At 36.5% G+C, this 27,972-nt stretch overlaps 1 protein-coding gene across 20 annotated transcripts in view; it reads right to left on the bottom strand.

Annotated features, from left to right (window-relative positions):
- The window catches only part of ERC1 (ELKS/RAB6-interacting/CAST family member 1), a 534,848-nt gene that overhangs the window by 96,631 nt on the left and 410,245 nt on the right, over window positions 1–27,972 (bottom strand). The gene's annotated exons all lie outside the window — the stretch shown is intronic.

The following is a 27,972-nucleotide window of genomic DNA, read 5'->3' as shown; positions in this document are numbered from 1 at the left end:
ATGAAAAAAACATAATCCCCATCAATTTCAGTGAGATGTATTAGATTCTGTGCTTGTTATACATTTAACAAAATATCAACAAATTATTTCTGAGCTTTTTTTAAAACTTCATATCATGAAAAACTATAAATTAGTCATTAATTCTTTTTTTTAAGATTTTATTATTTTTTTTTAGTAATCTTTATATCCAACATGGGGATTAAACTTACAACCCCGAGATCAAGGGTTGCATGCTCTACTGATGGAGCCAGTCAGGTGCCCCAGTCATTACTTATTCATGAGTTGTGCTATGTATTTGTCTTTTTTTTTTTTTTAAAGATTGATTGATTGATTTATGTTGGACAGAGAGAGAGAGAGAGAGGCAGAGACACAGGCAGAGGGAGAAGCAGGCTCCAGGCAGGGAGCCTGATGTGGGACTCAATCCCGGGACTCCAGGATCGCACCCTGGGTCAAAGGCAGGCACAAACTGCTGAGCCACCCAGGGATCTGCCTGTATTTGTCTTTTTTATACACAAATGATTGAACATTATTACTGTAGTCAGGAAAATTTGTTTTCCACTGGTTGAACAGCTTTCAGAAAAACAATGTGAGGCAGTAAAGTATGATGAGGGTGGTAGCAAGATTAGAAGGAATATCTGTGCTGAATTTAGCCTAACAGCTGTCATGGTAATATTACCTTTACATTCTATTTTATTTTCTCAACTGGTGCTTAAGTTCTATAACAGAAAAGTATATCTTCCACTGATTTTGTTTTGATTCTTAAATAAATCAATTTCGTAGTTTAATTTTGGTCCTGATTAGTACTTTTGGTTTTTAGATGGAATCCTGAAGCTTATTATCCTGCAAACACTTTCTATTACACACCAAGAAAAGTGAAGCCATAAAGAATCTTAGCTGCAGCAACCCAAACTAATTCTTCCCATTACTATGTTATTTTTAAAAATGTAATTATTATCTTTTGAATATTCTTATACATATATGTGGCACAAGAATTTGTGACAGTAAAAGTAAGTCTATCTTCTGCTCGTGACGGTTCCTTTTCAAGGAGCTACCACAGGGATACCTCGGTGGGTCAGCGGTTGAGTGTCTGCCTTCCGCCCAGGTCATGATCTGGAGACCCAGGATCAAGTCCCACATCAGGCTTCCTACATGGAGCCTGCTTCTCCCTTTGCCTGTGTCTCTGCCTCTCTCTCTATGTGTCTCTCATGAGTAAATAAATAAAATCTTAAAAAAAAAGGGCGGGGGGGCTACCACAGTTACCAGTTTCTTGTGTGTAATGCCAAAGATTTCCCGACATTCCATAGCTATGTAACTGTGTAGCCACATGCACACACACACACATTTCCCTCCAACAAATGGTAGCATATTTGATTCACTGTTCTTAGCTATTTTTTCCTAATTATCTTGAACAGCCTTCTGTATCCGTAAAGAGCTGCCTCGTTCTCTTTGCTGACTTGTTGATGTAGATTTAGATTATTTCTAATATTTTGCTGTTACAAATAATGTTGTAAAGAATAATCTTATGACAACTGACAAATTTAAATTGTTTAAACTATCTATCATTAGGTTTTACATCATCTTCCTCCAAATAACAGCTTTCCTCTTAAGGTAAAAAGCCTAAATTTGTTTGGTCATATGGCTGGAATGTTAGATAGTCCAGGTTCCTAAGATACATACCTGGTTTTACACAAAGGTAAGGAGAGGTAAGAATAGATAAACACACCCATATATTTGGTGGGCTTTTACTTAATTTATATAAAGACCAATGAATAATGATGGCATCAAAAAATGTATACCACCTGTTAGAAAAATGTATTCCTATTTAGTATGGAAGGGTCAATATATTCAAGTAGCATATTTGCCCTCATTTTATTATTTCTGAGGTTTATGGAAATAATGACATAAGTGTATATTATGTTTTCATTACTGATAAAGCATCTAAGATTTATAGTTGCAGGCTCTGTTTACCAGCCTAAAAAAATTTCTTAATCCTTCCGCAGAGTTGTAAAGGGCATCAGATGAAATCACTGTTAAAAGTATACTTGTGACAAATAGGAGTATGATAGAGCTCCTTACGAATCAGAAATTATTCTTCCATACTGCTATGTTATTTCCTTTACACCTTGTTTCCTCATATCAGTGTGGCAATTTCATGATGAAGACACATAAAGGATAGTGTATGTCAAACATATCACCATGTAGAAGCACTATGAGCTTCCCGCTCCTTCCCCAGGCTTCTCACCATTCCACGTGTAACTCTCTACTTGGTGTTTCTCATCTCCATGAATGTAGTCATTATTCACTGAGTTGCTCAATCTAAAAATTTCAGAATCACTCTAGACTCCTCCTTTTCCACTAATGTCTATATCTGATTAAGCCACAAAGCCCTGGTGATCCTGTTTCCAAATATTTCTCCTATAAATATTTCCCCTGTAATTGACTGTACAGTTTCATCTACATTACCTTTGATGTACTATTTTATTGCTTCTTCTAAATTGCTGTCGCAGTTTTATAGACTATTTGATTCTGATACTATCCTGCTTAAAAAAAAAAAAAAAAAAAAAAACCTATCCACTGACAGCAGGCAACCACCAGAGTCCAACCTTCTCAGTGAACACACTAAAGGCCTTCACTATCAGACCACATCATACAACTCTAGCTTCATTTTCATAATATGTTGAGATTATCCTTTTTTCTCCTTTTCTCTGAATCTAAATATTAAACCATCCCCAAATTCCTAAGATAAATTTTGTTAACTGTGTAATATTTTTACACATTGTTGAATTTGCTCATATTTTATTTAGAATTTTTGATTCAATATCCATAGGTAATACTGGTCTATGATTTGTTTTTTGTATTTGTCTGTAGTTTCAGCATCCAAGTTATGCTAAACTCATGAAATGTATCAAGGAGCTTTCCCTTTTTTGTATTCTTTGGAATAGTTGTGTTTTTTAAGATTAAAAAAATATATATATATTTTTATTTACAAGAGAGCACAAGAGGTAGAGCAGGTAGAGCAGCCGTTAGAGGGAGAAGCAGGCTCCCTGCTGAGCAAGGAGCCCAATGTGGGACTCAGTCCCAGGATCCTGGGATCATGACCTGAGCCACCCAGACATCTCTGGAATAGTTGTTTTAAGGTAGAAATTATTTGCTGTTTGCTGTCTGCTGGAACTTACCTCTAAAAACAACTAGGCTGGGATCCCTGGGTGGCGCAGCGGTTTGGCGCCTGCCTTTGGCCCAGGGCGCGATCCTGGAGACCCAGGATCGAATCCCATGTTGGGCTCCCTGCATGGAGCCTGCTTCTCCCTCTGCCTGTGTCTCTGTCTCTCTCTCTCTGTGTGACTATCATGAATAAATAAATAAATAAAATCTTAAAAAAAAAAACAAAAAACAACTAGGCTTTGTATCTACTACTAGGAAGATTTTAAGCTGAATCTAAATTTGTTGGCTTCAAGAACTGCTCAGAGGAAGACGGAGAAAGAGAAAGAGAGAGAGTGAGAGAGAGAGAGAGACACTAAGAAATAGACTCTTACTGTAAGAGAACAAACTGCTGGTTACCAGAGGGGGGATGGGCCGTGAGATGTCTGAAACAGGTGATGAAGATTAAAGAGGACACTTATCATGATGGGCACCAGGTATGGTATGGAAGTACTGGGTCACTATATTGTACACCTGAAACTGATATAACACTGTACTAACAACTATATTAGAAAATAAAAAACTTCAAAAAACCCAAAACTGCTCAGATTTGGTGAGTTACAGATTGTCATGAAGTTTATCTTATTTTCCTATTATTTTAAGTCTCTTTTCTAGATGTAGAGGTGTCTCCTTTGCCTTTCTCAAATATTGTTTATCTATATCTGGTCTTTTTCATAAACAATCTGTCCCCCTATCTTTCATTTCTAATTAAGTCATTAAATTCTATTTTGTAAGTCTTCTCCAAGAATGAGCTCTTATTTTCATTAACTTTCTCTATGGTTTGTTTTCTGTTTCATTAATTTCTGCTTTTATTTCTTGCCTCTCCTCCCCCTTCCCTTTCTCCTCCTCCTACTCCTTGTGTGTGAAAATGGGGAATTTGCTCTGATGTCTTTTTATTTTTTATTTTAAATTTTTTAGTAGTATTTTCACTGTTGCTCTAACTATTCTGCATTTCCCTTAAGATTTATACTTTGACTCATGATTAAAATGAGCTTTAAAATTTCCAAATGCATATATTTATTGTTATCATTGTTTTTTTAAAATTTTTATTTATTTATGATAGTCACACAGAGAGAGAGAGAGAGAGAGAGGCAGAGACATAGGCAGAGGGAGAAGCAGGCTCCATGCACTGGGAGCCCGATGTGGGACTCGATCCCGGGTCTCCAGGATCACGCCCCGGGCCAAAGGCAGGCGCCAAACCGCTGCGCCACCCAGGGATCCCGTTATCATTGATTTTTAACATTATTGCATTATATTCAGAGAACTTGGTCAGAATAGTTTAAACTCACAGGCATATGATGGTCTTGTTCTAAGATTTAGTATGAGATCACTTTTAATAAATGTTTCGTGTGTGCTTCTAAAGAATGCATATTGTCTAATTGTTGGGTCCAGGGCTCTATATGTATACACAGATAAAGACTGTCAATAATGTCTTTTATGTCCTTCTTAGTTTTTTCATGTTTGATCTGTTAAATTTCTCAACATGGGTATAAACTTGTGAATTTCTCTTTTTAGGCAATGTCGTTCTTAGATCCATAGAGCTTCATGTCTGTTATATCATTCAGGTGAATTACTCCATTTGTAATTATAATGAATATTTTTATGCCTAATTTGCTTTTCGGCTTTAAAGCCTGTTTTGTCCAATAATCAGAGCTCTAATGGCTTTCTTTTGGTCAGTATCTGCCTGGCATATTTTTAAAAAATCATTTAACTCTCTTTCATTCTGTATCATTTTGTTTTAGGTATGTTTCTCAAAAATATCATATTCATTTATTCAACAAATACCAGGTGCTGTGATAAATGAACAAAGCTTCTTCCCTCATGGAGCTTACATTTTAAAGAATATTAGCTAAAGTTAAAAACAGCCTAGAGGTAGATTTTGTATTTTTCCATCTGTCTTCAATAAAATTTAATTCATTAACTGTAAATAAATTAATATATTACTGATATATTTAGATTTATTCTTAATATTATTTTGGATAATATATGGTATTTTTCCTACTACCTTTTTCATAACTTTAGGTGAATGGATGAAGAAAATTTTTATTCAATGTTTTTCCTCATTATTTTGAAGTTTCACATTCTATTTCTTTTACTTTACTGCTTACCTATAATATCAGCGTATACTTGACAAGTATCACAAAGTTATCACATCTTTATTCTTCTTTCTTAATAATATGAAGACTTGGGGCAATCTGTCATTGTTATTAAATTAACGTTTTATGCTCAATGCTTATTTAGATTTGCAACATTCATTCTTCCCACCCCCCAGCACTGCTTTTGGCATATCACCTAATTTCTTCCTTACTGAAGCAGTTCATTTTTAAATGAGAGAGAGAGCATGAGTGATAAACTCACTCAGTGTTTGTTTGAAAATATTATTTCACCCATACTTGTGGATGCAGAATTTTAGATTTGCAGTTATTTTCGTTAACACTTTGAAGATACTTATCACCTCACGTTCTCATGCTTTTTTATTGATTCTATTGAATCTACTGACAAATTCTTGTATCCTTGTACATGATCTGTCCTTTTTGGTGGCTTGTAATTGGTCTCTTTGATGTTCTGCAGTTTCACTGAAAGATTTGTATAATTATGTCTTTCTCAAGACTTCAAGTGCTTCTTCAGTTTGATCTTACATCAATAATAAAAATGTTTTATCCATATTAATATTGTCTCTCCTGAATTTTTCTTTTTTTTTTCCTGATTTTTTTTCTATCATTTTTCTTAAAACTCCTATTGGATGGATGCTGTACCTTTTTAGTCTATTTCCCATGTATCTTATTTTCTATCCCAGTTTATCTCTCTCTTCTGTATTTTGGGTAATTTTTACAATGTTATCCTTCAAATCATTAATTTTCTTTTTAGATGTGTTAATTGGCTCACTAAAGTTTTAATTAAATGGCTAGATTTTTTGTTTCATTTCATATTATTTGGCAAATATATATGTACTTTTTTAATAGTCCTCCCAGACCCCCCTGGCCAGCCCAATGCTTACTATGTGTCAAGCACTACTGTAAGAGCTTTAGGTAACTTAACTAATTTAATCCTCATAGCAACAATATGAAGCTAGACTGTTTGTATTTGATTCTAGCTCTGTGTATTCATCCTATGAACTCTATTATATCACTTAGGCTCTCTGTACTCCAGTTTCTTCATATATAAAATTGGGATAATTGCACCTATGTCTCTGCCTCTCTCTCTCTGTCTCTCACAAATGAGTAAATAAAACCTTATTCATGAGAGACACACTGAGAAAGGCAGAGACATATGCAGAGGGAGAAGCAGGCTCCATGCAGGGAGCCTGACATGGGACTTGATACTGGGACTTCAGGATCACGACCTGAGCCAAAGGCAGACGCTCAACTGCTGAGCCACCCAGACGTTCCCCAATAAAGTCTTAAAAAAAAAAAAAAAAAAAAGGTAAAGGATATGAACCAATGTTTCTCCAAAGAAAACATACAAATAAGCAAAACGCACACTAATGATGTTCAGCATCATTAGTCATTAGGGAAATGTATATGAAAACCATGATGAGATAACACAATAATCAGGATAGCTATAATAAACAATAACAAGTGCTGGTGAGAATGTGGAGGAATGCTAATATAATGATAGTGGGATTGTAAAATGGTATTACTCCTTGGAAAACACTTTCAGTTCTTCAAGAGGTTAAACATAAAGTTACCATATGACCTAGCAACTCCAGTCATATATGTATACTCAGGATAAGTGAAAATACATTTGACACAAAAAACTGTATACAAATGTTCACAGTAGATTATAGTAAAAAAGAAATAATAATTATTTAGCAACTTATGAATGGGTAAATAAAATGAGGTTTATCCATAATGAAATATTAGTCAGTCACAAAAGGTATCAAGTACTGATACAATAAACGTGGATGAAACTTGAAAATACTTTGCTAAGTAAAATAAGCCACACAAAAAGGCACATGTAGATGATTCCATTTATATGAAATGCCTAGAATAGGCAAATTCATCTACATTTCTTCCCTATGACCTTTCATTCCTATCCTTTAAATATTTTTCCTCTATTAAATTATTTCCTCAATTTTTAGGAATGCTTTTTATTAGGGACATTAGGTGTTTGTGACATAATTTCCTTTTTGTAGTCTCACATTTGTTTTAATTTTAAGAGCCCATACTCTTAACTACCACACTACACTGCATCCCTTGTTCTTTCCTTACACTGTTATCTCTTAGGTTATTTTAAAATTATTTAAAAATATTGCTCCTGAGGTGCCTGGGTGGTATAGTCAGTTAAGTGTCCGACTCTTGGTTTCACCTCAGGTTGTGATCTCATGAGTTCTGGGATTAAGCCCCAAGTTGGGCTTTGAGCTCAGCACGGAGTCTGCTTAAGACTTTCTCTCCTCCCTCTGCATGAGTGTGTGTTCTCTCTCAAATCAATCAATTTAAAAAAACAAAAATAAAAATACTGCTCTTCTATAATCTCAAGTCTTTAAAAGATGGGGTCTTTCTGTTACATCTTTCTCATGGTGGACTGATTGTGAACTCATCTTAAGGGGCACCTATTTTTTTTTTTTCCTCTATGGGAATACTGTGAAATTTGGGATCTTACAGTGATACTGGGGTTACTTTATTTTTTAAAGATTTTATTTATTTATTCATGAGACACAGAGAAAGAGGCAGGGACATAGGCAGAGGGAGAAGCTGGCTCCATGCAGGGAGTCCGACATGGGACTCAATCCCGGGACTCCAGGATCACGCCCTGGACCGAAGGCAGATGCTCAACTGCTGAGCCACCCAGGCACCCCCTGTGATTGCTTTAAAGAGGCATATACGTCTGGGATAAATTTTTATACTAATATTTCAGGTAGAAACTTCCCACACATAAGAGTAAATTTGCACTCTGAATCTGCAGGAGGTACAGGCTTCAAATTTTTGACATCTTATAGGAGATTTTGGGTTCCTTTCCAGAGGCATGACAGAGAAAAAGCTTCTTTGTTACCTACCAGTTGTAAAAGTTTGACTGAATTAGTCTTTCTTTCCCTTATATTTCTCTGACTGTTCTGTCCTGTAGCAAAGGTTCAACTCCAACTCCTCACCTCATGTAATCCTAATGTGTCTCTCCTCCTTTCTCTATATAGGCATGGAAATCCAAGCTCCTAGTTATACCTGGGTTATAACCAATTGTAACTTCCAGGGCTGCTGCTTCATCTGTTCACCTCCACCTCTGCATTTCAATCCCCTCTTTGCTTCTGACACCTGAGACTTTCCTTTTTCTCAATGAGCTCAATCATGCATCACACATTTTGAGAGGCGGTTAAGGCTTGCTAGCATCTTTAGGTTTGGAACAAAAGCATTTCAGTGTTATCTGGAACCTCTGTCAGACTGCAATAATCTATTTAAATATATTTTCTTCCAATAGATCATGAGTTTATGAGGGCTGGGACAAAGACTCACTCACCTTTGTATCAACCCAGTTCCTAGCAAAATTGTCAGCATTTATAAGATCTTTGATATGTTTGCCAATTCAAGAGTCTATTTTTCATGGTTGATACAAAATGAAAATAAGTTAGTAGTTCCCACTTTTCTCATCCTTTAGGACTATATTTTATTATTTTTCCAGCAATGAGATTCATATTTTGAAAGCTTTTCTACTGAATTATTTTTATTAAGTAATGTACTTTTCCACTTACATTAATTAAAAATAGATACACCAAACAGAATTTCTCATGACTATGAAAAATCTAGCATTACCACAATGAGTTATCTAAGCAAAAAGGAGAGAAAATGGACATTTTTACTAACTAGCATTTTATCCCCCCAAAACCTATAGTTGCTATTACTTGTACTAGTTTCAAAAAAACCTCCAGAATCCAGGGACTCTGGTTTATAAGTATTTATGAAGTTTTTTTCTTTGATTTTCTCATACACATACAGATTCATTTAAGAAAAGGAAAACTTTTGACTACAGATATTCGTGTATTTATTTTAGTGCTCAGTGGACTTTTTAAAAAAGTTCTCATGTAATTTTCCTCTCTTAATCTCAAGAGTACTCTTAGGGAAAAAAAGTACTCTTGGGTACATCGCCATTTATGGCATTAAGCTCACAGGATATCTGTTCTTTTAATATTCTCTATTTCCTACCAAAACCCTTTCTTTTTTCTCGTGGTAGAAAGCAAAACAAGTAAATATATAAAACACAAAAAACCCCAAAACAACAACAAATACACACAAAACTGTCTATCTGCTTGTTTGCAGGAGGCTAACCTCTTCCATCTCATTACAATCATTCCTTACAATACCTTACAATCATTCCTCTTAGAGAGGCTTGCATGTGAGTCTTTGCTTCTATAACAGAGACACATAATACAGCTAGGAGAATTTTTAAATATAGTTAATAGATTTCACTAAACTGAAGATAATCCATCTTAGCTGCCAGAAAGAATATATTAATGGTCCATCCTGATTATCATGTATATCTAACAGTTTCCTATATGCCATGCAGATATTAGCTTTCAATGACAGAAGCCTATACTTCCCTTTGTCCAAAAAAACAAATATTAACATGATGATAAAGACATAACAGCATTTTTAAATTAAAGAAATTTTAATAAAAATTTTTATTCTACATAAAAAAAAGATTTTATTTATTCATGAGAGAAACACAGAGAGAGGCGGAGATATAGGCAGAGGGAGAAGCAGGCTCCCTGAGGGGAGCCCAATGCAGGACTCGATTCCAGGACCCTGGGATCACACCCTGAGACAAAGGCAGATCTCAATCACTGAGCCACCCCGGTGTTCCTCTATTCTACTCTTAATTTTGAAAGCTGTCATGTTTTCTGGCAAGGCCTAGTGTGTAACTGCTATACACTAGAGTGATAAAGTCAGAGTCAGATCCATAAAATCATTCCTAAAACTAAGTCACAAACTTAAGTTCCAAGAAATAAAATATATTGCATGCCAACTTGCCTACACTGACCCAACCTAATAACTAAAATGATACTGTTCAAAAACAAAGTACAACTGAAATTTTATTCCTGATCACCACCTTACTTTCTAGCATATATTTCCTCATCCTTGCAAGAAGCCTAGCATAAACCTATTCCAGTATTATTATCATCAGGATAATTTCTGCCAGCTTTATCTCTTTTCAAAGAAATGGACACCCTACATTCTGGAAAGCAACCAGAACATTTAAGAGGAATCCTGTGAGAATCACTATCATACCTAAGGAAAGAAGAAAATGCAGGCAGGTGTTTTCTGTTATTCTAGAAATCAAACAAAGGCCAGGATCTGAGAACATTTACCACAGAGTTTTTGTCTATGGCTAAGGCTATCTGGATAGTTGAGTATACAATTAAAGTTTTACCAATACAGAAGGCGGCCAGGAAAAAGTGACACTAAACTTCTTTACATGTAAGATACCTTAAGAAAAAAATCTTGAATGGTATTAAATACAAGTTAAAAAAATCATTTTCTGGGGCAACCCCAGTGGCTCTGTGGTTTGGCGCCTGCCTTCGGCCCAGGGTGTAATCCTGAAGACCTAGGATCGAGTCCCACATCTGGCTCCCTGCATGGAGTCTGCTTCTCCCTCTGCCTGTGTCTCTGCCTCTCTTTCTCATGAATGAATAAATTAAAAAAATCTAAAAAAAAAAACAACTTTTTTCTCAAGGACAGTAGTACAAACCATAGGTATTGGTTACAACACACCCCCCACCAAACAATTTAGTGTTGGAAAGCAGAAAAATTTAGTATTATCCCTTCAAATAAAGCCTTTTCCTTAGTAAATACATAGAAATCAACTTAATGACTTTTATTTTTAAAAAGATTTTATTCATTCATTCATTCATTTATTCATTCATTCATTCATTCATGAGAGACATAGAGAAAGAGGCAGAGGGAGAACCAGGCTCCCTGAAGGGAGCCAGATGCAGGACTCGATCCCTAGGCCCAGGGATCACAACCTGAGCCAAAGGCAGACGCTCAACCACTGAGCCACCCAGGCGTCCCTATGTAATGCTTTTGATTAAAAAAAAAAAATACTTATGTTGTTTGAGAATAACTAAGCAGGCAGAGGAGTGACCTTCAAGAATTCTGAGCATTTTAAATACATGTATACACAAAGAAAAAAAAAAACACTTTAGATGACATGAATCAAAAAATCCTTAAAGTAAGAAGTTTTGAGGAAATTTTATCTTTTCACAAAATCACGGTGCATGTGTGGGAAAAGAAAGAATGAAACTGGCACAAAACATAAGTTAGCTACAAATTGTACAACCAAGTGCATGTACACTGAAGTATCTTTAAATAAATCCAGGGGATAGGAAAGCATTCAGATTTTTATTGAAAACCATTCACACTGAAAGCAACTGACATACAAACTCTGCAATCCCACCTTTTCTTCCTGTTCTATGAGAATTCAATATAAAAGGACTTCTCTGTTCTTACGTGACTGTACAAACTTTTATATGTGGGTAAATCATTAGAACTGGCATACCATGACCAGTGCATTCTTGGTGTTTTCTCCATTCCCCAGTTACCTCTTAAATTATAGAAAAGTACTTTAAATGATCTTATATATTTATGGTTGTTGAAATAATTCACTTACCATTTGATAAACTCAAGTATCTTAAAAACTTTGATTTCTAGGGATGGCTCAGTCAGTAAAGCATGAGACACTTGTAAGCCTGAGCCTCACGTTGGGTGTAGAGATTACTTAAAATCTTTAAAAAAGACACTTTGAGTTTTAGAAATCAACAAGAAGCAGTAAGTATAGACAGATTCTAATAAGGAATACATACCCATTAAGGGCCATTTAAAAGAAATTAGAGAGGTGCCTGGGTGGCTCAATTGGTTAAGCATCTGCTTCTTGATTCCGAGTCAGGTCATGATCTCAGGGTCGTGGGATTGGACTCTACATTTGGCATGGAACCTGCTTAAGATTCTCTCTCCCTCCCCCCACTCCTTGCTCATGTATGCTCTCTCTCTAAAAAAAAAAAGAAAAATAAATAAATAAATATAAAATAAACAAAATTAGAGACTGAATATATTAATGATACTAGACAGTAAAATTTGTCTGCTACTGGAGGCAACATTTTCTAAAACACATTTATATGTGACTGGGGTTGGGGGAATGGTAATGACTGAAAATTATGATTTAAAAAATTGGGTTATTGGGATGCCTGGGTGGCTCAGCGGTTTAGCACCTGCTTTCGGCCCAGGGTGTGATCCTGGAGACCTGGGATCGAGTCCCACATCGGGCTCCCTGCATGGAGCCTGCTACTCCCTCCGCCTGTGTCTCTGTCTCTGTCTCTCTCTCTGTGTCTCTCATGAATAAATAAAATCTTTAAAAAAATAAATAAATAAAAATAAAAAATTGGGTTATTGGGCAGCCCGGGTGGCTCAGTGGTTTAGCACTGCCTTTGGCCTGGGGTGTGATCCTGGAGTCCCGGGATCAAGTCCTACGTCAGGCTCCCTGCATGCAGTTTGCTTCTCCCTCTGCCTGTGTCTCTGCCTCTCTCTCTCCTCTCTGTTTCTCATGAATAAGTAAATAAAATCTTAAAAAAAAAAATTGGGTTATCTAAAATATAAGCAGTAAAATTTAGCCTATTGATTGCTTAGATATCTAAACTCAAGATACGCTTTTTGTTTTCCTAAATAGAAAAGGCAGTTTTGCCTGTCTTGCTTTAAGAATAAATGTTAGCTTTAATTTCTACTTCCAGAAGATGGAGCAGATATACTTTTCCCTAATCCTTCCAAAAAATACAAAAATACCGCTAAAAAAAAAAAAAGTAAAACTAAATACTGTATATAAGCTATGTATATATCTATATAAAACTACATTCAGGGGCGCCTGTGTGGAACAGCTGGTTAAGCATCTGACTCTTGGTTTCAGCTCAGGTCTGATCTCAGGGTTGCAAGATCAAGTCCCAGGTCTGGCTCCACAAACAGTGGGGATTCTGCCTGAGTTTCTCTCTTTTTCTTCCTCTGCCTCCTCCCCAATTTGGTCTCTCTCTTACTGAAATAAATAAATCTTTATCCCCTCCCCGCCAAAACTATATCCACACATAAACTCACATCCATACAAACATAAAAAGGATGGTGAAAAGACAGGAGACTGATTAGAGAAACTGGGGCCGAAAGCATGATACAAATGGTAAATTCCCTAGATTTCCTTTTTGCTTCGTATGTCCAGACTTGAGCTGAATAACCCAGCAGCCTGGAAATGCCTATAGTGACAAACTACAAACACCTCTGTTCTCCAGCCACAGAAGTCTAGAAAGGGAAGCGTCAGCATAGCAAGACAGAAACTAGACAATCACTGGACTCCAAATGCCACAAAAAAAACCCCTGTGGTCTAGTGATGCAACTGGGTTCATCTAATCACCCATAATTCATGTTTGACATCTGATTCATTTCAGAAGTAATTAAATACTCTCCATATGCTTCCAGAAGAACTGATAATATCTCTGGATTTCCTAAGCATGTTCAGATAGGAACTTCCAATTTTCCTTTCTGTTTTAGGTAAAAAAAAAAAAAAAGTTCCTTCTTTGTCACACATGTAGCTCCTTCCCATTTAGATTAATGACAATAAGTACTAATTTTATTAGCTCAGCAATTTGTCAATAAATTAATATTTACTTTTATCAACTTGAAAAATTAATTTTTAAAGTTGCTGATTTACCAGTATTCATGGACATTTGGTATTCATTGTATAATTGATTTTTAAAAACTCTAAATTTATGTTACAGGGGATTATACTGTTCTATAAATACACAGAAATATACTGGCTAAGGATCAGTTCAATGATATCAAGAGATAGATTTATCACCAAACAGGCTGATTTGTTTCCATTAAAATGTTTTTTATAAGGTAATTACTATTTATAATATAGAATTTTTGTTACTATGATTGGAAGGAAATAATTTCCCAAAATTAAAAAAAAAATCATACTTCTACTGGTATTTTGAAGCTCAACTGACTAGTCAAATATATGAAAGAACTAAATGGCAATTAAAATGAATAGGTTAACCTATCCAAGAGTATAAACAAACAAAAGGTCACTACACAGTTTTGCTAAGGAATTGAAAGCATTAAAGATTGAAAACCTCAGATGCTTTAAGGGAAATAGAGAAAACCACCTGCAATTGATAGGATTCAGACTGAATTATTTTCTTTAAGGAATTTTTTTTGGACTGCATTTATTTTACCTCTTCAAAATATTAGTGTAGCATTTATAACCCCCATCCTCCTTGTTTCCAGGAATATATTTAAATTTGCAATGTTAAAACAGTAAAATGGCTGTGGGGTACATGATATCACAACTGCCTGTGATATACTGTGCCATAAATGCTTAAAGGATTTTTAAGACCTACAACATGGAAAAAAGATCTTAAAAACCCTGAAACTTCATTAAAAAACTTGTAGCAGCTCATATCCAATAAGGCAAATTCTGAAATTAGTTAACAGTAAGTTGTATTGAGAGCATATATTCATTATGTAACGATGAAAAGAATGGCATGTATTAATATTTTAATATGTCTCAGAAACAGTAAACAAAACTTACCTATATTTTCTCTTAAGGTAATCTATTTTTGTGATTTCAATTATAGGCACTTCTGTTTTGATGACTCCAAAATCAGTATTTCTAGCTCTCACTTTTATCTGAAACATCATACATATTAGACTTAATGGCCTTCTTGACATCTCTACCTAAGGATATGCCACAAATACCTTCAATCAACTTTAGGAAAGAGGAATGTTCTACCTTCTCCAAATATGGTATTTCTTCTGGAATCATTGTCTCAACTAGTGTAACTACCTCCACTCACTCACCCAAAATGGATAATCTGGCCAACGGTCTGTGGGTAGAAGTGACCTTGGGCCCCAGCATAGAAGAAACTGCACAGAACCCTCTAGCTGTCCCTTCCTTCTGCAATGACTAAGGAGACTTCATAGTGACAGAGTTAAGCTATAAAAATGTAAATAGATCGAGATCATTGCACTATGGCACAGAGAACAATTCCTCAGAGTCACCAAGACATGTAGCAGATTCTGCATAATTGAGAAATTAACTTTTACAGTGTTACACCACTGAGATTATGGGGTGTTTGCTATCACATTAGAGCCTACGATACATACTATCTCTTGGTCTCAACAGCCCTTTATTTTTTAAAAAATTTAACTTAAAACCTTTTTCTTTTTTTTCTAAATTGTGGTAAAACATACATAAAATTTGCCATTTTGATGATTTTTACATGTACAGTTTAGTGGTATCAAATACATTCACTGTTGTGCAACCATCACTACCATCTAATTTTATGGCTCCTTGTATCCTGTGACTCTGAAATTCTATACCTTTTAGACAGTAAGTCTCCAATCTCTCCTCTCCCTAGTGCCTAGCAACCACCATTATATTTTCTGTCTTTATTATTTTGATTCCTCTGAACACCCCATATAAGTGCATTCATACAGTATTTGATTTTTTGTGACTGGTTATTTTTATTTTGCGTAATGACTCAAGTTTCATTCATGTTGCAGCATACTGCAAAATTTCCTTCCATTTTAAGGCCAAAGAATATTTCATTGTATGTGCAGTTGCCCCTTGAACAACATGGAAGTTATAGGCACTAACCTACCATGCAGCTGAAAATCTGCATATTACTTTTGGCTCCCTCAAAAATTAACTACTAGGGCAGCCCGGGTGGCTCAGCGGTTTAGCACTGCCTTCAGCCCAGGGTGTGATCCTGGAGACCCGGGATCAAGTCCCACATCTGGCTCCCTGCATGGAGTCTGCTTTTCCCTCTGCCTGTATCTTTGCCTCTCTCTCTCTCTCTCTCTCTCTGTGTGTCTCTCATGAATAAATAAATAAAATATTAAAAAAAATTATATAAAAAAAATTAACTACTAGTAACCTACTGTTGTTTTAAAGCCATACTGGTAACATAAACAGTTGATTAACCCATATCTTATATGTATCATATACCTCAGTCTTACAGTAAAGGAAACTAGAAAAAATATTAAGGGGAATACATTCATAGTACCCTATTTTTTGAAAATAAAAAAAAAAAATCCATGTATAAGTGGACCCATGCAGTTCAAACCTATGTTGTTGAAGAGTCATCAGTATACTTATCCATTCACATTTTACTTAGCCATTCATTCTTTGATTGGGTAAGACATTAAGGTTGCTTCTACATTTTAGCTATTACGAATAATGCTGCTATAAACATGGGCATACAAATGTCTCTTTGAGACTCTGTTTTCAATTCTTTTGGGTATATACCCCAAGGTGGAAATTCTGGATATGATAACTCTATTTTTAACTTTGTGAGGGACTGCCATATTGTTTCTCACAGCAGCTATATCATTTCACATTCCCACCAATATGGCACAAAGGTTCTAATTTATCCACATCCTTGGGAACACCTGTTTTCTATTTTTTTGATAGTAATCATCCTAATTGCTGTGCTATGATATTTCATTGTACTTTAAATTTGCATTTCCCTAATGATTAGTAATGTTGACATCTTTTCATGTTTTTATTGGCCATTTGTCTATCTTCAGAGAAATTTCTACTCAAGTCGTTTGCACATTTTTTAATTGGGCTGTTTACTGTTGTTGAGTTTTAGGAGTTCTCTATATATTCTGGATACTAATTCCTTACCAAACATATGATCCGCAAATTTTTCCCATTCTGTTAGTTGCCATTTTACTCTTTGGATAGTGTCTTTTGGTATACAAATTTTAAAATTTTCATTAAGTCTAATTTGTCTACTTTTTTCCTTTTGTTATCTGTGTTTTTGGAGTCATATCCAAGAAATTATCACCAAATCCAATTTCATAAAGCTTTTACAAGAATTCTATTGTTTTAGGTCTTACATTTAGGTCCTTGACCTATTTTATTTTTTAAAAAGATTTTATTTACTTATTCATGAGAGACAGACTGAGAGAGAGAGAGGTAGAGACATAGGCAGAGGGAGAAACAGACTCCACGCAGGGAGCCCGATGTGGGACTTGATCCTGGGATTCTGGGATCATGCCCTGAGCTGAAGGCAGATGCTCAACTGCTTAGCCACCCAGGCATCCCAGTCCTTGATCTATTTTAAATTACATTTTTTGTATATATTGCTTTAAGTAAGGGTCCAACTTCATTCTTTTGCATGTGGCTATCTGGTCTTCCCAGTATCATTTGTTGAAAAGATAGTTCTTTCCTCATTGAATGATCCTGGCACCTTTGTTAAAAATCATTTGATCATATATGTGAAGGTTTATTTCTGGGCTCCATATCCCACTGGTCTGTATGTCTATCTGTATGCCAATTAGCATACTGTTTTGATGACTATTGCATTGTAATAAGTTTTGAAATCAGAAAGTGTGGGTCTTCTAGTTTTGTTCTTTTTAAAAATTGTTTTGGTTATTTGAGGCCCCTTGAGATTCCAGATGAATTTTTGAATAGATTTCTCTATTTCCACAAAGGCATCACTGGAATTTATAAAACATTGAATGGACTCTTTAGGTTGCTTTGGATACTACTGACATTTTAACAATATTGTCTTTTTTTTTTTAAGATTTATTTATTCAGAGAGAGAGCATGTGTGCAAGAAGGGGGATGAGCAGAGGGAGAAGGAGACACATAGACTCCCTGAGTGGGGAGCCCCATGTGGGGCTTGATCTCAGGCCTCTGAGAATCATAGCCTGAGTTGAAATCAAGGGTTGGACGCTCAACCGACTTAGCCACCCAGGCACCCCAAACAGTAAGTCTTCAAATTCATGAACATGGGACATGTTTCCATTTATTTATGTCTTCTTCAATTTCTTTTAGCAGTATTGTTTGTAGTTTTCAGTTTTTAAGTTTCCCTGGTTAATTCCTAATATTTTATTCTTCTTAAAAATTATATTCCTTTTTTTTCTTGTTTAAAATTGAAGTATACTTAATGTACAATGTTATATTATTTTCAATATATTCATTCAACATATACAATATATTCATTCAACAATTCTATACATTACTCAGTGTTCATAGTAAGTATAGTCACTATCTGTCACTAAACATCATTATTACAATATTACTGACTATATTCTCTACATTGCACTTTTCATCTTTATGAGTTATTTATTTTATAATTGGAAGTTTTTACTTCTTAATCCCCATTATTTATTTATTTTACCAATACCCCCATTTACCTACCTTCTGGCAACCATCAGTTTGTTCTATAAATTTAGGAGTATACTTATTTGTTTTAAATTCCACATACATGAAATCATATGGTATTTCTCTTTCTCTCTTATTTCATTTAGTCTAATACCCTTTCCCATCCATGTTGCCACAAATGACAAATCTCATTCTTTATAGCTGAGTAATATTTCATTGTTTTTATATACCACCTTTTCCGTATTGATTTGTCTACTGATAGACACTTGGGTTGCTTCCATAATCTGGCTATTGTAAATAATGCTTCGATAATCAAAGGGTTGCATATTTTTTCTAATTAGTGTTTTTGTTTTCTTTAGGTAAATTTTTTTGATGCTATTGTAAATGGAATTGTTTTGTAATTTCCTTTTCAGACTATTCATTGTTGGTGTATAGAAATATAACTGATTTTTCTATGTTGACTTTTTAAAAAAGTAGCATCTTGCTACTTTGCTGAATTCATTTTTAACAGGTTTCTTTTGTGTGGAATCTTTAGGGTTTTCTGCATAAAAGATCATATCATCTACACAAAGACATAATCTTCCTTTCCAATTTGGATATTTCATTTTTTTGCCTATATAGTCTTAGCTAGGACTCCCAGTACTATATTGAATAGAAATGGTGAAAGTGGGCATTCTTTCCTTGTTCTTCATCTGAAAAGAAAGCTTTCATTTCAGTCTTTCACACTGAGGATGATGCTTGCTGCAGGTTTTTCATATATGGCTTTTATTACGTGAAGGTAGCTTCCTTTTATTCCTACTTTGTTGAGTGTTTTTATAATGAAAATGTGTTACATTTTGACAAATACTTGTTATTCATCAATTGAGATGATCATGTAGTTTCTCCCTCACTTCTTTCTGTTGATGTGGTGTATTACATTGTTAAATTTTTGCATATGGAATCATTCTTGCGTTCCAGGAATAAATCCTGACATGGTGTATAATCTTTTTAATATACTGAGGAATTTTGTATGTTAGTATTTTGCTGAGGATTTCTGCAGGAATGTTCAAAAGGGATAGTGGTCTGTGGTTTTCTTGTAGTCTCTGGCTTTGGTATCAGGTAATGCTGGCCTTACAGAATGAGTTAGGGAATATTTCCTGGACTTCATATTTTTGGAAAAGTTTGAGAAAGATAGGCATTCGTAAATGTCTGGTAAATTTCATAAGAAGGGATCCCTGGGTGGCGCAGCGGTTTGGTGCCTGCCTTTGGCCCAGGGAGTGATCCTGGAGACCCGGGATCGAATCCCACGTCAGGCTCCCGGTGCATGGAGCCTGCTTCTCCCTCTGCCTATGTCTCTGCCTCTCTCTCCTCTATGTGACTATCATAAAAAAAAAAAAAAAAAAAAATTAAAAAAAATTTTCATAAGAAAAGCCATCAGGACCAGGGCTTTCTTTATTGAGATATTTTTGATTATTGGTTCAATCTTCTTACTAGTTAGAAAAGCTAAAAAAAAAAAAAAAAAATTCTGAGTAGACCTATAACTATTTCTTTGTGATTTAGTCTTGGTAGGTTTTGTATTTTTAGGAATTTGTCCATTTCATGCATGCTGGCATACAATTTTCACAGTACTCTCTTATAATTACTTTTATTTCTATAGAATCACTAGTAATGTCTGCACTTACATTTCTGATTTTAGGAGTATTCTTATTCCCTCTAGCTAAAGGTTTACCAATTTAGTGGACTTTTTCAAAGAATCAACTTTTGGTTTCATTGATTTTTTTCTTTCTATTCTCTACTTCATTTATCTATTCACATAAAGTCTTTATTCACTTCTGCTCACTTTGGATTAGTTTGTTCTACTTCTGTAAGTTGTGAGAGGGCAGGCTGTGGACGTGAGATCTTTGCTTTTTAAAGTAAGCATTTACAGCTGTGAATTTCCCTTTTAGCATTGTTTTCACTTTATCCCATAAGTTTTAGCATGTTGTATCTACATTTTCATTCATCTCTGTTTTCTAATTTCACCTGTGATTTTTTGATCTATTGTTTAAATGTATATTAATTTTCACGGTTTGTAATTTTTTCAGTTTTACTTTTGTTATTGATTTCTATCTTCATCTTGTGGTCAGGTAAGATATTTTGTATGATATCTTTTTAAATCTACAGAGACTGAATTTGTGATCTAACATACATTCTGTGGTGGAAAATGTGTCCTGTTCACAAGAGAAGAATGTATATGCCGCTGTTGTTGGGTAGAATGCACTTTATGTATCTGTGGTCTAGTTGGTTCACTGTGTTGTTTAAATCCTTTGTTTATAATCTGTCTGATTGTTATATCCATAATTGTGAGTGGGATACTGAAGTCTCCAACTATTACTGTAGAACTATTTCTCCTATCACTTGTCAGGTTTTGCTTCATATATTTTAAAGTCAACAGGCATGTAAATGTTTATAGTTCTTATATATTTTCTTGCTGTGTTGAACCGTTTATTAATATATAATATCCTTCATTGTCTTTTGTAAGTTTTTGATTTTAAAGTCTCTGTCCGTTATTAGTAGAGCCACTCCTGCTCTTTTTGATTATTGTTTGTATGTAACCTTTTCCCCATCCTTTCATTTTTAACTGTTTTTGTCTTTTGATCTCAAGAGAGTCTCTTGCAGACAGCATCTAGTTGGATCCTGTGTTTTGCACCATTCTGCCAATATGCCTTTTGGAGAGTTTAATCCATTACATTTAAAGTACTTACTGGGGCAGCCCAGGTGGCTCAGTGGTTTAGTGCTTGCCTTCAGCCCGGGGCATGATCCTGGAGACCTGGGATCGAGTCCCATGTCAGGCTCCCTGCATGGAGCCTGCTTCTCCCTCTGCCTCTCTTGTTCTGTGTCTTTCATGAATGGATGAATAAAATCTTAAAAAAAAAAAATTACTGATAAGGAGGGACTTACTCTTGTTATTGTGCTATTGGTTTCTTTATATGCTTTATAGTTTTTTTATCCCTGATTTCTTACATTACTGTCTTATTTTGTGTTTCATTTATTTTGTTTTGTAGTGGAATGTTTAAATTCTTTCCTCATTCTTTTTCTGTATATTCTATAGCTATTTTGTTGATGTTACCATAAGAATTACATTTAACAACCTAAGGTTGTAACATGCTAATTTGAATTTATATCAGCTTAACTGCAATAACATTAAAACTCTGCTCCTTTTCAGCTATGTCCTTTATGTTTTTAGTTTTTAATGTACAAAATTATGTCTTTATACACTGTGTACCTGAAACCATAAACTAGTAATCCTTTTAAATTACTCATCTCCTAAATAGAAAATGAGATGTGGACTTATAAACCAAAGTTAGACTAATATGAGCTTTTATGTTAATAATTGTTTTTGAAAGTATATTAGCCTCTTAAATCACACAGAAAACAAAAAATAAAGTCACAAACCATTCGAACAATAAGTAACAAAAGTGCCATTTGTTTACCTATATTGAAATCTTTATTTCTCCATAGGGTTTCAAGTTACTGTCAAGTTACTATACTAGTAACTTGAGACCAGTAACTTATCTCTCATTTTATGGCAGGACTCCCTTTAATTGGGAATGTCTTATTTTTTTCCTCATTTTTGAAGGCCAGTTTTATCAGATAGAGGATTCCTTTTGTTTGTGTTTTCTTTTTCTTTTAGGGCTCTGAATATATTGGCCCACTATCTTCTGGCTTCAAAGTTTCTGATGATAAATCTGCTGAAAATCATTTGAAAACTTGTATGTGATGATTCACTTCACTTCTCTTTTTGCTTTTCAAGTTCACTCTTTATCTTTTGAAATTATGTTTAGGTGTGGATCTCTTTAAATTCATTCTACTTGGAGTTTGTTGAGATTCTTGAATGTTTATGTTGATGTCTTTCATCAAACTTGGGAAGTCTTAAGCCTTTATTTCTTCAATTATTCTCTCTAATCCTTTCTCCTCTTCTTTGGAAATTCCTTTAATACATATATGTTTATCCACTTGTTGATATCTCTTAGGCTATGCTCACTTTTTTTTAATCTTTTTTCTTTCTCCTTGACAATTTCCATTATCCTACCTCAAGCACACTGATTCTTCTGCCTTACTGTACTTTTTATACTAGAAAAGCTATTGTACTTTTCAACTTCGAAATTTCTTTGGTTTATTACATTTTCTATTTATTGATTGATATTTCCACTTTATTCCCACATTTTTTTCTTAACTTTTCCCACATCTTGTTAGTTCTTTGACCATCTTGAAGACTGTTGTTTTAATGTCTGTGTCTAATAACTCTGCCATTAAATCTTTTTTAGAGACAGTTTCTCTTGATTTTTTTTCCCCTTTAAACAGCACAAACTTTTACCTATTTCTTAAAATGCCTTGGGATTTTTTTGTTGAATACTGGACATCTGAATTTGCTAATATGGTAATTTTGGAAATCAAATTCTCCGTCTTCCCTAGGGTTTGCTTTTTTTTTTTTTTAAGATTTTATTTATTCATGAGAGACAGAGAGAGAGAGAGTGAGAGACAGAGACACAGGAAGAGGGAGAAGCAGGCTCCCTGTGGGGAGCCCAATGCAGGACTCAATCCCAGGACCCTGGGATCATGACCTGAGCCAAAGGCAGATGCTTAACCACTGAGCTACCCAGGCACTCAGGTTTCTTTTTATTTAAAAATTAAAAAAATTTTTTTAAATTGATTTAATTTAATTTAATTGATTGATTGAATGTTGTAGGTTCTCTGCTGAGGATCAGCCTGAGGTATAAACTTAGTCTTTTCAGGTCTTTTCTGAGCCTTTCCCTGAGCATACATGGTCATTTTCTAATTTTCCTTGTATATTCAACTGTTTTTGAATGTCCTGGTCTTTAAAGCTTGGCTCTCAATAGGGGAAAATGCAAAGAATGAAGGGGGAGAAAATGGGGCTAGCCCTATAAGTCCCTTGGAAGTCTTTCCAGCTAGAGGAGGAACTGCCTTACAACAATTGGGGGAAGGGAGGGACAACAACAATGGCTACCTGCTTCTTTGCACCTCCATGATCAGAAGTAGCAATCAGTGATTAGAGAGCACAGATTCCCAGAATTTGGAGGACAGGGCTCTTTTTGCCAATTCTGCCTCCTGCAAGCTGTGTGCAAGCTGCTGTAGGAACACATGCACAGCTGCCTGCCACATGGCTCCTGGTGGAGGATGGGTAGCTGTTACTTTGCTAAGAGCTGAAATTGACTATAATTAACCATAATTTACCAACCAAGTCCTCCCCCTGGAAACTGCAAGCCTTCAACAGACTCCAGAGTTCCAAAAAATTTACATCAGACAGATTCTGCCAGAGCAACTGTTTTGATGGGGATTCCTGGTGCCTCCTACTATGCCACTTTACCAGAATCAAGATCTTCTTGATTCTGCCCTGTATTCTCAGCTTCATCATTTCCTACCTAGATAATTGGAACAGACTCTAAATCATCCTGTCTTTAACCTTACCATCCTCTTATCACTCCAGGCCCCCTCAAACTTCTATTAACTGCCAGAGTTATTTACCTAAAAGAACACTCTGAAAACATCAGTGAGACTAAAAACCTCTCCAGAGCTTGGCATTACCTACACGATCAATTCCAAACTGACCTCAGCATTGTGAATACAAGGCTTTCTATGATATTCTTTTCCAGCTCTAGGATCTCATCTTATGTCACTCCCACATAAGCAGTATATATTTGGTAATAACCTCTTGTAGTCCTCTGATCTTATGATGCTTCATGCTTTTAGCACTCCCTATTGATGTTGACGGCTCTGCCTAAGAAGAATTCTTTACCAGTTTTTTTCATGAGGCAACCTCGTATTAGTCTTTTTAGGATTCTCCTTTCTCAGAAAATATTATTTCACCTCAGTTGCTTCCTGGCTGTCTCAACAATGCCTGTTGATAGAATGCATTCATCTATATTAATGAATGCTAATCATTACATAGAAATGATTTATATTTCTCTTTCAAATAAAGAGCAAGCCTGACACATTCAAAGGCAACAAATTTGTCCCATTCGTCCTCTTATTCCAATACCTAGAAAAATACTTGGCACAAAATAAAAGGTTAAACTGAATTCCTACCCCACATCCCTAGTAAACTTGAGACAAAACAATATTCAGAATATTGGTGTAAAAAGTTATGTATTTTTATAAGTTCTATTTATATATTATGGAATCCTGAAGATATAGGAGAATGAAACTGTTAGGATGAAGGAATCAAGAAGTTATATCATCTTCACCCACATAGTAGTTTCCTAAATCTGTCATAACAAATTACCACAAACTTAGTGGCTTAAAACAACATACATATATTTTCTCACAGTTCTAGAGGCAAGAAGTCCAAAAGTTGGCAGGGCTTACTCCCTCAGAAGACTCTAGGGGGAGAATTCTTCCTCACCTCTTTCAGCTTCTGGTGGCTATTGGTATTCCTTGGCTAATGGCCACATCACTCCAAGCTCTGCCTCTGCCTTCACTCTGCCTTCTCCTCTGTGTCTGTCTTCTCTTCTGAGTCTTACTGGATTTGGGACCAATCCAGATAATCCAGAATGATCCCATCTTGAGATCTTTAACTTAATTCCTTCTGCAAAGATTGCTTTTCCAATTATTTGAAAATTATTTGGACCTCATGGTCATTTACAGATTCTAGGGATTTGGACATGGACATAGACTTTCAGAGCCCACCATTCAGCCCACTATAGCATGTTCTCTATCCCCCCAAATTCATATCCTCATATGCAAAATTAATTCACTCTAACCCAACATTCCCCAAAGTCTTAGCCTATACAGCATCAACTCTTAATTTAAAATCTCATCTAAATACTAGCAGCTCAAAAGTTTCAAATCTCATCATCAAAATCGGGTTAAGAACACTCTGGGTATGATCCATTCTGGGGAAGATTCCTCTCTGTTTGTTGACATGTGGAACTAGAAAACAAATGATCTAAACTACAATGCTGGGACAGGTATAGACAGGATAGACATTTCCATTCCAAAAGAGAAAAAACTGGAAATAACAAAGAGGTCATCAGTCCCAAGCAAGTTTGCAAACCAGCAGAACAAATTCCATTAAGTTTCAAGACTTTTGACTAAGCCTGTGTGGCTCTACCCTCTGGCCATGTGCTGGCTCCACTGGCCTCTGCCTCTGGGCCTCCTTACCCGCAGCAGCTCCATTAACATAATATCTTAAATTTTAAAGTCTTGATTTTAAGGTAAAACTAATCAATACTGTTGGAAGTCAAGAGACCAGTTACTCTTTCAAGACTGGGTATAGTGCCTGAAAGGCAGCATGAGGGCTAGTTTTTGGAGGTGTTGGTAATTAATGATCTGCTTTTTAGATGTGCATGTTGGCTACATGAATATGTTCCCTTTGTGAACATTCACTGATATGTATACTTATGATATGAATTTTCTATGTGTAAGTTATAATTTAATAAAAAAGATGTTTTCAAAAGGTTAAATCACAAAAAACTTCAAGCAACACAGGTAATGATCTCTGATGGAAACTCATTTCCTTCAATTATAGCCCATATTTTGTTTTTCTATAATTATAATATTATGGCAATGAAAAGATATTAAGTTATGAGTGCTCTCACCAGATGACATAAAAGTGGGAAACTCAGTCTCAGATTAAATGATATAATTTAGCTATCTTTTCTATTACATATAAGATAAACATTTATTTCAGTGCACACCATAAGAATAGCTGCAAGGTGGCAGAACTGGTAATATCATTCAAGACAATAATTTGGATTAGGAAATATTGCTACTATTTGTTTTGATGTCTAAATACAAATATAGTCAATAATGGCAATCAGCTGAAGTAGACCCAGCATTGAAAACTGGTTTCCTGTGCCATATAATTCCAGTTGGCTATTTTTTCTAAATAATAAAGCAAATACACAGTTGTGGGAAAACCAATATGATCTGGAAATAAAAGGCATCCAAATTGGTAAGGAAGAAGTAAAACTTTATTTGCAGATGACAGTATACTATACATTAGAAAACCCTAGGAGGGAGGGGCATGGAGGAAGAGTAGGGTCCCCAAATCACCTGTCCCCACCACATTACCTAGATAACCTTCAAATTATCCTGAAAATCTACAAATTCGGCCTGAGGTTTAAAGAGAGAACAGCTGGAACGCTACAGTGAGAAGAGTTCGCGCTTCTATCAAGGTAGGAAGACGGGGGGGGGGGGGGGGGGGGGGGGGGGAGAGAAAGAAATAAAGAAACAAAAGGCCTCCAAGGGGGAGGGGTCCCGCGAGGAGCCGGGCTGAGGCTGGGGCGAGTGTCCCCAGGACAGGAGAGCTCCGTCCCAGAGAAGCAGGAGCTGCACCAACCTTCCCGGGCGGAAAGGCCTCGCAGGGAGTTGGAGCAGGACCCCAGGAGGGCGGGGATGCCCTCAGGCTCCCTGGGGCAGTAAGAGACACCTGCGCCCCGGGAGGAGAGTGCGCCAAGCTCCCTGAAGGGCTGCAGCGTGCACGGCGGGGTCCACGAGGGGCCCGGGAGCAGCTCGGAAGGGCTCGGGCGGCGGCTCCGTGGAGAGGGCTTTGCGGCTCCGGGAGCAGCTCGGAGGGGCTCGGGCAGAGGAAGACCTTCCTGCGGAGGGGGCTGCGAGGCCCGGGAGCAGCTCAGAGGGGCTCTGGCGGCGGCTCCGCGGAGGGGGTGGGGAGCACAATCCAACAGCGCAGGCCCCGGAGCACTGGGAGCCGGGACACAGCCCAGGATCCGGCCTCCCCCGGGGACAGGCAGAGGCCAGGAGGGCCCAGGACCGCAAGGATGCTCCTGCCCCGAGCTGAGCAGATCAGCGGCCCTGCCCTGGAGCCTCCAGGCCCTGCAGGCAGAGAGCTCTGGAGCTACTGCGGGAGCTGAATACAGGACTCCAGAGCTGGCCGCCTCCACTGCGGTTGTTCCTCCTGGGGCCTCACGGGGTAAACAACCCCCACTGAGCCCTGCACCAGGCAGGGGGCAGAGCAGCTCCCCCAAGTGCTAACACCTGAAAATCAGCACAACAGGCCCCTCCCCCAGAAGATCAGCTGGACGGACAAGTTCCAGGGGAAGTCAAGGGACTTAAAGTATACAGAATCAGAAGATACTCCCCCCCCCCAAAAAAAAGATACTCCCCCGTGGTTTGTTTTGTATTTTTTTCTTTTTTTCTTTTTGATTTGTTTGCTTCCCCCACCCCTTTTTCCCCCTTTCTTTCTTTTTCTTTCTCTTTTTCTTCCTTTTTTCTTTTTTCTTTTTCTCTTTTCTTTTCTTCTTTCTCTCCTCTCTTTTTCTCCTTTTCCCAATACAACTTGTTTTTGGCCACTCTGCACTGAGCAAAATGACTAGAAGGAAAACCTCACCTCAAAAGAAAGAATCAGAAACAATCCTCTCTCCCACAGAGTTACAAAATCTGGATTACAATTCAATGTCAGAAAGCCAATTCAGAAGCACTATTATACAGCTACTGGTGGCTCTAGAAAAAAGCATAAACGACTCAAGAGACTTCATGACTGCGGAATTTAGATCCAATCAGGCAGAAATTAAAAATCAATTGAATGAGATGCAATCCAAACTAGAAGTCCTAACGACGAGGGTTAACGAGGTGGAAGAACGAGTGAGTGACATAGAAGACAAGTTGATGGCAAAGAGGGAAACTGAGGAA

This window comes from Canis aureus, chromosome 25 (genome assembly GCF_053574225.1).
Source record: "Canis aureus isolate CA01 chromosome 25, VMU_Caureus_v.1.0, whole genome shotgun sequence".
Taxonomy (NCBI): Eukaryota; Metazoa; Chordata; class Mammalia; order Carnivora; family Canidae; genus Canis; species Canis aureus.
The sequence above is the reverse complement of the archived record's forward strand: the minus strand, read 5'-3'. Positions and strand labels throughout refer to the sequence as shown.